The following is a 14,742-nucleotide window of genomic DNA, read 5'->3' as shown; positions in this document are numbered from 1 at the left end:
AGGCAATAAACAGCCCAAATTGTTCTAAAAATTTGCAACTTTTTTTTAGGACAGTTTTCAAATATAGAAAAATATGTCAATCTATTTACTACTATAACAAATTTTGATAGACATTCATAGATAAACTAGTAGACAGTAACATCATCTGCTTGTGTGTACATTTTAGTCATGTTTACCACATTTTCATAAATATTTTTTTTTTTGTATACATCCATCAAGGATGAGATCACCCTCCATTCGATCAATCAATCTCAATTTATATTTTTTTTAAAAAAAACAATATACCAAGATTTACATTAGGATTGTTTTTTTTGGTCGAGTTGAATTGACCTTTCTTGGTGGAGCATATGATCTTTAGCATTCTAAAGAGTATGAGAATTAAATTTATTTAGTTATAAAAGGTCAGGAATCCAGATTCGTTAAACCCATCATCAATTCTTAATCGCTTGCTCCTCCAGTCCTTTTTACTAGTTTTAGATGTGAATGAAATCACCATATTTCCTCCAATTTCAGTGTCCTGATTTCACATTAATCACTGCCCGCAGCATATTTCCTCCAATTTCAATGTCCTGTTTCATATTTCCCAAGTCCCACTTTACTGAAGATATAAACAACTGTCAGCCGATATTTCTGTAAATCAAAAAACGTGTAAAAATTATTATTTACCAACCAAGTTGTCAGGCCGAGGAAGATGTCAATTAATCCTCTAGCGACGTATTAATAGATATTTCAAAACTGGAATTTAACTCAAAATTCAAGTACTCTACACAAAAAAGGGTAGGTGAGAGTAAAATAAATCAAAAACAAAGTTACTAGAAATAAAAGGATGAACATTCGAAAAATGATATATCGTCATTCCGCAACTAAATTAAGAACACCAATTCGTTCAGGAAAGGGTATAACATAAGAACGGCAAAGCCTAGTCTACTTAAATGAAGTATGAACTAAAAAGATTGTTCTTCAAGAATATCAAAATGGCAATAATTTTGAAGAGATGAATATTGAATACTCAAAATGTAGGAGCACCTGAATGCACAAGCCTTACGAAGGTAAGGAAAGTGCCAGAATCTCGGCCCCACTTCCTTGTTGGCAACGTACAGCGCTGATGACGCTACGGAAAAGAGCGCCTCAGAGACTCTAATTTATTGCCTTTGGCAATTTCGCATTCGATATCGATACATTATGAGCAGATCCGCTCAGAAATTGAATATAAAAAAACAAAACAATCAAGTAAAAACGTAAAAATTGAAAAGATGAACTAATCCTTATCGAGAAGAGAGGCTCAGAAAGATTCATGTTGACATCAACAAACTCACCCTCGAAAGAAGGCAAAGCTTTCATAGTTTGATGGTATATGAATCCGTCATCACTGCCATTAACAAATGAGGCAAATGTATTGAAACAGTAAACAGTTGGATCAGAAATATCAACAAATCTAAAAAACTTGAACTCATTCACGCAATCAAGGCATGCCGAAGATAAATAAACATCGGACGCAGATATGATGCGGTTTAACCACCGGGACTGAGATCAACGCATAATGGCTGTGCAAAATGACCGATGGCAAAGTAACGTGACGAATGAGAATGAGATGGTGCTATCCTTCGGGGCGTTTAAATAGCACTTCGGCGAAGATACCTAAAAGAAAACCAAAACCCTAACCCATAGCGAATGGCCCCCCCATATTTAAAACATAATCTATTTTCTTTCCAAAAAAAATCTATATCTATAGTTAAATTTATTCCCATTTTACCCTTAACTCCTATTTAAGGACAATTCACAAATCGATCGATCAAAAACACTGCTTGGAATCGTATCTCTATCAGAGAAAAATAGTATCATCAAAGAAGACATCATCTATGTGTTTTTCAATCCTTCCAAAAGAATTCTATGGTGATTTAAAACTGTTGGTTTATTCAATCTTCTCAAGGCCCAATTACTCAAGATCAACACTGAGATGATGAAGAAATGACTGAGAAAGGCTCTGTCAAATCCTCGATGTTAGACACTCGATACTTGATTAGTTTCTGCTCGATACTCGATGGGAATCCTTCTATCCTCGACGAGTTTCTGTTCTTTGCTTGATGGAACACGATGAGTGTTGATCGATGCTCGACTCTACTCGATGAGCCTCAATCTTTACTCGAAGAAACTCGAAGATGAAAACATCTAACTCGATGCTACTCGATAGAAGAAAATCCATGTGCGATTCAACTCGATACTTTGGAATTCGATACGATTTGATAACAAGGTTGTATTTTTGTGATTGCAGAAAGATTGGTGTTGAACGAAAGAAGAAGATAAAGAAGAAGAAGAAACACATAGGATTATGTGGTTCGGCCAATATGCCTATGTCCACAGGAAGATTCACGTTCTTTTTCACTTGAAGATTGCATACAACTTGCTTTATTTACAGAAAAATAGAAATTATGAACTACTCTCTTTGTTTTCTAATCAGTGGTATTTATAACACATACCAACAGACCATTACAAGATAAAGTTAGTTATAAACTAAACTAACTGAGATATTTGAGTCACAGTATCTTTAAATTCTCCACTTTGACTCTTATGCCTGCAATCTTCTGATCTTCCTGATTCTGACCATTTTGTCTACCTTGTGTCTGGAAGTTCGAAACCAACATGTTCTAGACATTTGACCAATTTAAGTTTTGACATTGACTTTGTCAACATGTCTGTTGCATTCTCTGATGTGTGAACCTTTAAGATTTCTATTTCCCTTATCTCTACTTTGTCTCTGATGAAATGATACTTTATATTAGTGTATTTAGTTCTAGTGTGGTATTGTGGATTTCGGGATAAATGGATAGGACTTTGGTTGTCACAGTAGAGTTCTACCACTATTTGATTTATTCCGAAGTCTTTTAGCAAACTCTTAAGCCACAATGCCTCTTTAATTGCTTCTGTTAAAGCCATATACTCAGCTTCTGTTGTAGATAAAGCTACTATAGGTTGTAGTGTTACATTCCAGTTGATTAGATTAGGACCATAAAGGAATAGGTAGCCTGTTAGGGACCTCCTTTTGTCCAAATTACCAGTATAGTCAGCATCCACATATCCATATAGTTATGAGTTTGGTTCAACTGATTTTTGGTAGACCAATCTTGAGTTTTTAGACCAAATAAGTATCTTAGGATTCATTTAGTAGCCTTCCAGTGTCTCTTACCTGGGTTAGACATATATTTACTAACAAGGCTAGCTGAATAAGAGAGATCAGGTCCGATAGAAATCATTAAATACATTAGGCTTCCGACTGCCTGACTATAGGGTATAACTGACATTTGTTTCTTATGTTCTTGGTTAGAATCTTTAGGAGAGTTGGCTGAGGATAACTTGAAGTGTTGAGCAATAGGAAAGTTTACAAGTTTAGCATCACTCATATTGAACTTTTTTAGGATCTTCACACAATAGTTAAACTGGTTGATGCTTAAAACAGACTCCTCCATGTTCCTTAGGATTTCAATTCCTAGAACTTTGCTTGCTTCTCCTAAGTCCTTCATATCAAACTCCCTTTTTAAGAGGTTTTTAACACGGGCTAAATCTTCCTTGGACCTACCTGCCAGTAACAGATCATCCACATATATGAATAGGTAAACCTTGTCTTTATAGGAACCTGTATTTACATAAATACATATGTCAAATGAACTTCTTTTGAATCCAATGCTAGAAATATAGTCATCGAACCTTTTATACCAGCACTTAGGTGACTGTTTTAACCCATAGATTGACTTATCGAGTAAGCAATATATATTTTCTTTTCCTTTAACTTCAAATCCTTTAGGTTGCGTCATGTAGATTGTCTCTTCTAGATGTCCACGAAGGAAGGCAGTTTTCACATCTAGTTGATACAATTCTAAATTATTTTGAGCAACCAAGGATAAGAGAAGTCATATAGAGGTTTGTTTGACAACTGGAGAGAAAATCTTTGAGTAGTCTATTCCTTCTCTTTATGTAGACCCCTTTGCAACCAACCATGCCTGATACCTAGGTTTCTGATCACAGGATGCACCTTCCTTAAGTTTGAAAACCCATTTAGAGGCAACTAGTTTATACCAAGTATCATTCACATTTAGTGAATGTATTTCCTCATTCATATCTTTTATCCAATCCCTTGCATCAACACAACTTGTTGCTTCTTCAAAGGTTGTTGGTTCTTGGTTAGTAGGGGCCACAACAACATTTAGAACCAAATTCATATAGTTCATTTCAGTATATCTAGCTGGAGGGGTAATGGTTCTCCTTTTTCTATCCCTAGCTAAGACATACTGACTCAAGTTAGGCTATTCATTAACAGTCTCCTCTTGTTCCCCTACATCTTCCTCAACTTCTCCTGTGTCATTAGGTAGGTTAGATTCTATTGGTTGCTCAGTAGGTAACTTCACCTCAATTCTTGTGGTAGATGACTCAGCTTCATCCTCAAGTCTTTTCTCCTTTTGCATAAACATCTCATTTTCTCTAAAGGTGATGTCTATGCTAATTATGAACTTTCTCTCTATTGGATGCCACATTTTATATCCTTTGACACCCTCTGTAAATCCTACCAACACACACTTAACTGTTATGGCTTTCAACTTTCCCTTATTTTGGTGAACAAACCCTACACATCCAAAAACCTTAAGGTTGTCTAGATTAGGAGGATGATTAGTCCATTTCTTCGGGGGAAACAACTCTAGAGATGTGTGAGGGCACCTATTCAAGGTATACACTGTGTAGGCTGCAGCTTCTGCCCAATAGTTTTCACTTAAGATAGCATCAGAAAGCAAACATCTTACCATTTCCCTTATAGTTTTGTTTAACCTTGCAGCAACCCCATTCTATTGAGGTGTATATCTCACAGTTCTATGCCTAGTTATACCATTCTCACTATAGTATTTGTCAAAGTCTTCATTGCAAAACTCAAGCCCATTGTCGGTTCTAAAGTATTTTAACATTTTAGATATTTGTGTTTCTATCATAGCTTTCCATTCTTTAAACTTCCTAAAAACTTGGTCCTTAGTTTTAAGAAAGTATATTAGAGAAAAAGAGATAATTATCTAATAATTAATATTATTATAAATATAAATGATAAACAACTTACCATACTATATTTATAACCTATAATTTTAATATTTCATCTCACTATAGCTTTTTTTCTATTCCATGGTCCTTAATGTAAATCTCATTTACATTAACCCTCCACTTGATGTATCTCATACATCACACCGATCATATCATATATAATCGAATTACCTCTTGACAATTTGAACATTTCAAATCAACACCAAGAACTGATCCTCAACTTGAATCCATTGAGCTACTAAGGGGACCTTATGGACTTATAGCTTGAAGCTCCAATGGTATGTGAATAACTGATTAAACTCTTTAGTCACGGGATCCACCATCCGTTAACTACCAGACACTTTACTAAAGAATGACAGCTGAACTCTCCTTACTACAGATATAATATGTATCCATCTTAACCAATCAACAGTGCGATAACCCTTCACAGATCACTCGTAAGTACAGCTCGGCTAATAATCGTTATGCCCCTATAGTTACATCTAACTCCTTAAGTACCACTGATCACTCTAATGAACATAAGTCATAGTTCTACTATGACTGAGTTCTCTCTTCCAAAGAGAAGTTATGGCCACTATGTTTAAGTCCCGGAATCAGCCCTTAAGGAAGCAATATTTCTACTTACCCCTGCTTCGAGGAAGGAGTGAATTCCATCTTGTGTAACTGAGTTCCCAGCTTCCAAATTAGACAAGTCCCCAAAAAGGTAAGCATGTTGAGTTGGCAATATGACCACTCTCACCTATACTAATAAAAAAACCGCCCTCAAAGGAAGGAGTTCCCAAAACACTCAGAATTGAGGTGATGTCACCTATGGTCATTTAGGTAAGATGTAAGTCTCCAGTATCAACGGCGTTATATACAGAGTCTAGTCATCTCGTAGTCCAGTCTTATACAAACTCATTGTATAGGATACCCCTGCTTACATGTCTCCACATGAATGGTCATGATCTACCATCTGTAGTAGTTCACAACAATTGCAAACCTCTACAAAGCGGGCCGTATCCGTAGTGTCACCAGGATCAGGTATCCCTTCTTAATCTTTATACTACAGACCTATTTAGGTTATTACTTAAGGTATGATCCACTTATACTTTTAAATCTATAAGGAAATTCCTCAAACAAATAGCCTCTTTAGCTGCTTCACAAGTGACTACATATTCGGCTTCCATAGTGGAGTCCACGATGCATCATTGCTTGATGCTTCGTCACAATACAACCCCTCTATTCAGAGTGAACACTAACCCCGATGTTGATTTTCGATAATCTCTATCAATCTGAAAGTCAAAGTCTGTGTATCTTGTAAGGATCAAATCCTTATCTTCATACACGAGCTTGTAGTCCATCGTTCTCCAAGGATACTTGAGGATCGTCTTGACCACCGTCCAGTGATCAAATCCTAGATTTGACTGATACCAACTGACAATCCCTACTGCATAGCAAATGTCGGGTCTGATACACAACATTGCATACATTAAGATTCCAACAACTAAGCATAGGGAATCCGTCTCATCTCTTCAACCTCTTGAGGTGTCTTAGGACATTGATCCTTAGACAAAGCGATACATGCCTGAAAGGTAACAAACCCCTCTTGGAATCCTGCATCCTGTACCTGATCAACATTTGATCGATGTACGATGCCTGAGACATGGCTAACCTCTTGTTCTTACGATCCCGAATAATTTGGATCCCTAGAACATATTGTGTCTCACCCAAATCTTTCATTTGAAACTGGGCAGCTAGCCACTTCTTAATGATAGTCAGATACCATACATCATTCCTAATGAGTAGGATATCATCCACATACAGTACCAGGAAAGCTACTGAGCTGTTAATTATCTTCTTGTAAATACAAGACTCATCAACATTATGATCAAAGCCAAATGACTTGACTGCAGTATCAAATCTAATGTTCCATGATCTAGATGCTTGTTTCAACCCATAAATGGACCTATTAAGCTTCCAAACTCTTTGCTCTTGATTTGGAACTACGAACCCCTCTGGTTGAGTCATATAGATGGTCTTGTCAAGATTATCATTAAGAAAGGAAGTCTTGACATCCATTTTCCATATCTCATAATCATAAAATGTGGCTATAGACAGAAGTATCCTGATGGACTTTAGCATGACAACAGGTGAGAAAGTTTCCTCATAGTCAACTCCCTTGACCTGGGTATAACCCTTTGCCACGAGTCTAGCCTTAAAGGTTTGCATCTTTCTATCTACACCTCTCTTTCGCTTATAGATTCACTTACACCCTGTAGGTCGTACCCTATTGGGAAGATCAACAACCTTCCAGACGTTATTAAAGAACATAGACTTCATTTCCTGGTTCATGGCTTTAATCCATTCATCCTTGTCAACATCCTCCATTTCTTTCTTAAAAGACATGGATCCTCGACCCCATGTTTAGAAATGACGTTTTGGGCTTCAGTCAAACCCATGTAGCGATCTGGTGGGTTCATGACAACGAGTAAAAATACATGTTATTACAGCGCAAAAGCAAAACAATGAGAGAATGCGATGGTAAAAATATACAGAATCATGTCCAAAAGCTCTAAACTAAAGAAATTGTGATCGCATGCGCCCATCACATAAAAGTAGCTAATTTATTTTGTGCAGAAAAAATGCGTTGGCGCAAATAAAATTGCGATCCAAGGAATTAAGTGTCCACACGCTTGAAAGATTGAGATCGCAAAGTCATGCGATCATATGCGATTGTGAGAGGTTGCTCAAGAAGGTGGCCGCATAAAGACTGCACTCAAGGTGACAACATAATAAATCATGATGGGACAGAAAGCTGATGACGGTCGAATCCGAATTTAGTTGACAAGCCGTTAAAGCCACACTGTAGCAAGTACACTTAACTTTCAGTGACCATTAATCCGCGCATCAGAGCAGGAGACTTAATGACCGCCCATCATTGCAATCATTAGAGAGAAAGTCTGCTTCACCTTGAGCTCTATAAATACCGGAGGCCACCATTGTAGGGGTGAACAAATGAGATCATATACAAGTTAGAGAGTCGTTAGTCTATTCACAGACATACTTAGATTTAGAGGACGGAGATGAGCTAGGAGACGAAGAAGCCGGGAGATCATTCCTGAACAGATCGAGAGACTACCGGAAAGCGCTACAAGGAGAGAGGGCCAACATTTGCGAGAGCAAGAATATTCATCTGGATAGAGTTGGAGTGAAAAAGACAGTGTAAAAGGCCACGGGAAGCAAGACATTGCTTACCGGGCTTCTTATCTCTAAATTCCATTGTCATTTTGTATTCAACACTTTATTTATAGAAAATAGAAATCTCATTTCAATCTATGTTCAATCTCTCCACATTTCGCATGAGTAGCTAAATTTTCGAATGGGTTGAGAAGTATTTAGTTGGCATGACCTAAGATTTACATTTTATGCAATCATCTTGTCTTATGTATGCGTCATTCGCCCTTTAGAGATTACTTGAGAGAGTAGTCTAAAGATAGAATCTAGACTTGAGAGAGTCAGATTAGAATCGCATAAGCAAGAAATAGAGAATTAGACATAAGTTCTATCGCTATTTACTCATCGGATGGAACTAGAAATAGGATATGATAGTATGCAGTCACCTTGTTTTATGTGTGCATCATGCATCATCGCATTGACAAGAAAAGAGGCTTAGACATAAGTCCTATCGACTTTTTTGTATACAACGCATACGTCTTAGCAATAGAAATTATGGCATTTGCATTGAGAGATGACATGCTGTTGTTTGTGGGTAGCATGATCGCATAGCTTGTACCTAATCTTAGGAAGTGTTAGCTAAACCCCTTCTCAACCCGTTCACCGCATACCCATTGTAACTCTCGATTTCATCAACTCTTTGTTCGAACTCCATCGCATAGGAAGCATTCTTTATCAAAACACCATCCAACTTATTTTTTTTCACCACCACAAGAGAATCAAGCTAACTATCGCATATTTACTCAGTAGTCCCTGTGTTCGACCCTGGACTTACCAGGAAACCTAGTGAGGCTTATACTTGGGTTTTATTAGAAAAACTTGCATGTGCAACGCATAACACATCACCGCAAACTTATACTATAATCGCATCACAATTTACAACGCATCAAGTTTTTGGCGCCGTTACCTGGGACTACGACAGTACATATTGCGCTAACAGTAAACCTTTTGATTTTCTTTGCAGCTTTTGACCTCTGTGCACTACCATTCCTTTGGTAAGGGAAGAAGCAGACGTTGCATGAGCAAAGGACACGTTCCTAAGCCTAACTACGACCCATAGATCGAAAGAACGTTCCAAAGAAGATAGAGAACCAACCGCTAACAACAAGAAGAAAGAACTCCAAAATGGCGGAACAACCGGTAGAAAGAGCCACAAACGCAAACAACATCATGGTAGACCCCATTCTCCTAGAGAACGACCGCAATAGACCCATCCGGGACTATGCGTCACCTAACCTATATGATTTCTCCCCAAGAATCATGAGGCCAGCTCTGAATGGATCGAGGTTTGAGATGAAGCCAATTATGTTACAGATGATCCAGACAGCCGGACAGTTTGGTGGAAGATGGGGCGAGGATCCGCACCCATCTCCGGAGTTTTATTGAAATATGTAACACTTTTGTGTTCCCAAATATCTCAGCTGAAGAAGTTCAACTAATGCTGTTCCCATTTTCATTATGCGATCAAGCAAGGAAATGGGCCAATTCCCTCGAGCCAGGAGAGATAACTTCGTGGGAACAGGTTGTAGAGAAGTTCATGAAGAAATACTTCCCTCCTACAGAGAATGCAAGAAGAAGGAAGTTAATCACAAATTTTGAACACGAAATAGACGAATCGTTCAGCGACGCGTGGGCAAGGTTTAAGAGATTGGTGCGAGATTATCCACACAACGGATTACCAGATTGTCTCCAGATGGAAATATTTTATCACGGTTTGAACCCTACATCGCAGACAGCTGCCAATTGGCAGCAGCTGGTGGTCTGCTTGACAAAACTTATGATAAGGCAAAAAATATTCTTGATCACATATCAAAGAATCGTGAAGGCTGGCAAGAAAGCAATCAAAGAGTAAAACTTCGAAAAGGTAACACAAACAATGGGGCCATTGCATCTCTACAAAATCAAATGAATGCGATGATTAATCTGTTACAGGGCATCGCAATCAACAACCCTAGAACGCAAAGGGGGAAGGTCAACGAAACTGAACAGACGAGCATGAGTTGTATTACTTGTGGAGAATCGCATAAGATTGAAGAATGTCCAAGGACCCGCAGTCAGTATACTTCATAAAGAACAACCCTTTCTCTAATACATACAACCCCGGGTGGAGAAACCACCCCAAATTCGCTTGGAAAAATAATCAACAACAGAGTTATCAACCTATGGTGCAAAAAGAAGGACCGCCAGGATTTTTCCAGCGAACGAACGGTCAACTGCAACATCAAGCCAGCAGCTCGCAAGCACTGCCATCTTCCTCTTTAGAGCGCCTATTAAAGCAATACATTGAAAAGAACGAGATGGTCCTCCAAAATCAGGCGACTTCCTTCCGCAATTTAGAGATCCAAATAGAACAGATTGCGGGAGAGTTGAAAAATGGACCGCAAGGGACACTGCCGAGCTCAACTGAGGTCCCTTGCAACCCGGGAAACACAGGAAAGGAGTAATGCCTAGCAGTCTCCTTGCTGAGCGGAAAGACGACAGTGGAAGAAGGGAAAGAGCCCAGCAGGACCAATCCGAATGCAATGGAATCCAAGAACCCGTTGACACAAGAATCAGAAGAGCCTGAGACGATGAAACCAGAAGTTGCGTCCACCTTCAATCCTCTAGAACACGAAACGGAGAAGGTACAACTACCACAATTCCTGCAAAGATTGAAAAAGAAAGATAATGATGAAAGAAAGATCGCTACAGTGGCAGTAACGCAAAGATCAAACACTATAATCCCACCAAAGATGCACAACCCAGGAAGCTTCACGATACCTTGCTCAATTGGAGGGGTCTACATCGACCAAGCACTATGCTATCTTGGGGCGAGTATAAATTTAATGCCATTTTCAATCTTCAAACAATTGAATATGGGAAAATTGACGCCCACGACGGAGACTCTCCAGCTTGCGGACAGGTCTCTAGTACACCCTGAGGGAGAGTTGAAGGATGTCTTGGTCACAATTGATAAATTCATTCTAAGGGCAGGCTTCATCATTCTAGATCATGAAGTGGACGAAGATGTGCCTATCATATTGGGATGACTATTTCTATCTACTGGTCGTACTTGAATTTATGTGCACAAAGGAGAGATCACGATGAGGATCAATGGGAAGAAGCTCAGGATTGAGGCGATCAACATCCCAGAGGATCAAGAAAAGGAGAGAAAACCTCCGTGGACTTGAAAAATCCAGATTGAAGAAGAAACAAGCAGTTCTTGCATTGATATGTGACACAAACTCATAAGGGACGCTTTTTTTTTTTTTAGTATCCTTTTGATATCTTTCTTTCATGAACTTACTTGACCTTTTTGTACAACCACTACTCTTCAAAATTATCAACTCTGTCTTTCATATTTTTTTACCCTCTTGATATTTAGTAATGATCGTAGTAAACGATTGCGGTGGAGCTACGTGATAACCTAAAAACTTGTGACCAGTTCAATTAGCCCATCGCAATCGAGGAATCGACCCACCGCAAAGAAGGATGCGATCACAAATGATGTAGGCAACAGAGTAAATTTGGGAGTTGTATCTTTCTTTGACTCTTCTATTCCAAATTTTGCACTTCTCGCTTCTCATTTTAATATTGCTAAATTTTATCATAGCACCCTCTTTAGTTTGACGCAATCATTAAATTTTGATTACTTTATTTAGTCACCGCATTCTTCCTCATACCAATTATGATTTCAATGATGAAATTTATGTCTTTATTTCTTACTGCATGTACTAGAGTCAACTTAATTTTAGGACAATCAATTCATGAAACATTTCTAAAAGTCAGCAGTTCACTAGCTTTCTTTCAAAATGAGTTTTACGAAATTTCCTGAGAGCATCGCATGAGTTACTTTAGTCTATCAGCAATGAGGACATTGCTGTGTATAAATTTGGGGGTGCTAGTATTTGTTCTCAACCTTGCTACTTTTAGAAATTTCAACTAAAAAAAAAAATCATAACGTTGAGATCGGATCCCGCTCATAGTTGGATGTTCGCATGATACCCGTGGGGGCAAGCCAAAACGAAGGTAGGAATCGTGATCAACGCATAAATCAAATGATCGCAACTCTGCTGCCAAATGGACACGAGTTTAGACTGAGAAAGATCACCTTACTCGTAGTTGGATGCTCGCATGACACCCGTGGGGGCAAGCCAAAACGAAGTCAGGCACTTGGATCAGCGCAAGATCACAAAAAAAAATATCTAAACAGCGCAAGGATAAAAATCATTTAGAAACACCCCGGTTGGAGAAAGTTTTGAAATAAATCAAGCGATGTCCTGGAAACGAGTAAAGTTTTTTTTTAAGGTTAAACTTGCGGTCCTTAAAAATTAAAAATATTTCAAGAAAATATTAGGATAGAAATTAAGAAGGCATTGGTTCATGAAATTTGAATAAGGCACCTTGAGAAATCTAGGTAGGGTAAAGGCGGTTGAATCTTTAAAGAAAATCTTTAGTTTATGCTTGAGGACAAGCATTGTTTTAAATTTGGGGGTATGATAACGGGTAGAAATACACGTTATTATAGCGCAAATAAGTAAAACAATGTGAGAATGCGATGGTAAAAATATACAATATCATGTCCAAAAGCGCCAAACTGAAGAAATTGCGATCGCGAACCCCATTATACAGATGATAGGACAGGGCTAAGGTAGTAATCTCGACGGAGATTAGGAAGATTGAATATGAATAAAAGAAGAATCTGTAGAAATTCTCATAGGTGAAGCAAATCAAACCCATTTTCAGACAAAGAAGATAAAAAAAACAAAACGAGAGTGGCTAGGAAAGCCCCAGAGATTCTATGGGAAATTGGAAACGTCGAAGTGAGCTGTGGCTTATAAATAGGAAGATGAGGAGATAACGGGCGAAAGTTCATCATTCTATTTATTAGATGAGATTGATGTTCTCTGCTCGCGGCGCATGCGACCATCGCATAAAAGTAGCTAATTTACTTATTTTGTGTAGGAAAAATGCATTGGTGTAAGTAAAATTGAGATCCAAGGAATTAGGCGTTCGTGAGCTTGAAAGATTGCGATCGCAAAGTCATGCAATCGTATGCGATCGTGAGAGATTGCTCAAGAAGGTGGCCACATAAAGACTGCGCATCAAGGTGACAACATAATATATCATGATGGGATGGAAAGCTTATGATGGTCGAATCCGAATTTTGTTAACAAGCCATTAAAGCTACACTGTAGGAAGTACACTTAACTTTTAGTGACCATTAATCGGCGCATCAGAGCAGGAGATTTAATGATCGCCCATCATTGCAATCATTAGAGAGAAAGGCCGCTTCATCTTGAGCTCTATAAATACCGGAGGCCACCATTGTAGGGGTGAACAAGTGATATCATATACAAGTTAGAGAGTCGTTAGTATGTTCATGTACATACTTAGATTTAGAGGACGGAGAAGAGCTAGGAGACGAAGAAGCCGAGAGATCATTCGCGGACAGATCGAGAGACTGTCGGAAAGCGCTATAAGAAGAGAGGGCCAACACTTACGAGAGCAAGAAAATTCATCTGGACAGAGTTGAAGTGAAAAAGACAATGTAAAAGGCCACAGGAAGCAAGACATTGCTTACCGGGCTTCTTATCTCTAAATTCCATTGTCTTTTTGTATTCAACACGTCATTTATAGAAAATGGAAATCTCATTTCAATCTATGTTTAAACTCTCCACATTTCGCATGAGTAGCTAAATTTCCGAATGGGTTGAGAAGTACTTAGCTGGCATGACCTAGGATTTACATTTTATGCGAACATCTTGTCTTATGTATGCGTCATTCACCTTTTAGAGATACTTGAGAGAGTAGTCTAAAGATAGAATCTAGACTTGAGAGATTAGAATCTAGGCTTGAGAGAGTCAGATTAGAATTGCATAAGCAAGAAATAGAGACTTAGACATAAGTTCTATCGTTATTTACACATCGCATGCACCCTAGAAATTGGATATGATAGGATGCGGTCACCTTGTTTTATGTGTGCATCATGCATCATCGCATAAACAAGAAAAGAGGCTTAGACATAAGTCCTATCAACTTTTTCGTATACATCGCATGCGTCCTAGCAATAGAAATTATAGCATTTGCATTGAGAGATGACATGCTGTTGTTTGTTGGTAGCATGATCGCATAACTTGTACGTAATCTTAGGAAGTGTTAGCTAAACCCCTTCTCAACCCGTTCACCGCATACTCATTGTAACTCTCGATTCCATCAACTCTTTGTTTGAACTCCGTCGCATAGGAAACATTCTTTATCAAAACACCATTCAACTTATTTGTTTTCACCACTGCAAGAGAATCAAATTAACTATCGCATATTTACTCAGTAGTCCCTATGTTCGACCTTGGACTTACCAGAAAACCTAGTAAGGCTTATACTTGGGTCTTATTAGAAAAACTTGCATGTGCAACGCACAACAATTGCTTCCTCTTCCTGAAGTTTAACTTTAGATCTAACACTACTGGT

The 14,742-nt window shown here is 38.4% G+C and overlaps 1 long non-coding RNA gene and 1 other non-coding gene across 2 annotated transcripts; both read right to left on the bottom strand.

Moving 5' to 3' along the window:
* Nucleotides 1–236: 236 nt before the first annotated feature.
* LOC150036383 (uncharacterized) lies at nt 237–1,653 on the bottom strand. The gene is made up of 2 exons (XR_016529791.1): nt 1,027–1,653; nt 237–630 (listed from the first exon to the last, which is right to left on the bottom strand). It is a non-coding gene; the product is annotated as an uncharacterized LOC150036383 (long non-coding RNA).
* On the bottom strand, nt 1,279–1,375 carry LOC120078874 (small nucleolar RNA snoR116). The gene has a single exon (XR_005482153.1). It is a non-coding gene; the product is annotated as a small nucleolar RNA snoR116 (small nucleolar RNA).
* Nucleotides 1,654–14,742: the final 13,089 nt, after the last annotated feature.

The sequence above is a fragment of the Benincasa hispida genome, chromosome 5 (assembly GCF_027475165.1).
Source record: "Benincasa hispida cultivar pf3 chromosome 5, pf3_genome.v1.1, whole genome shotgun sequence".
Taxonomy (NCBI): domain Eukaryota; kingdom Viridiplantae; phylum Streptophyta; class Magnoliopsida; order Cucurbitales; family Cucurbitaceae; genus Benincasa; species Benincasa hispida.
The sequence above is the reverse complement of the archived record's forward strand: the minus strand, read 5'-3'. Positions and strand labels throughout refer to the sequence as shown.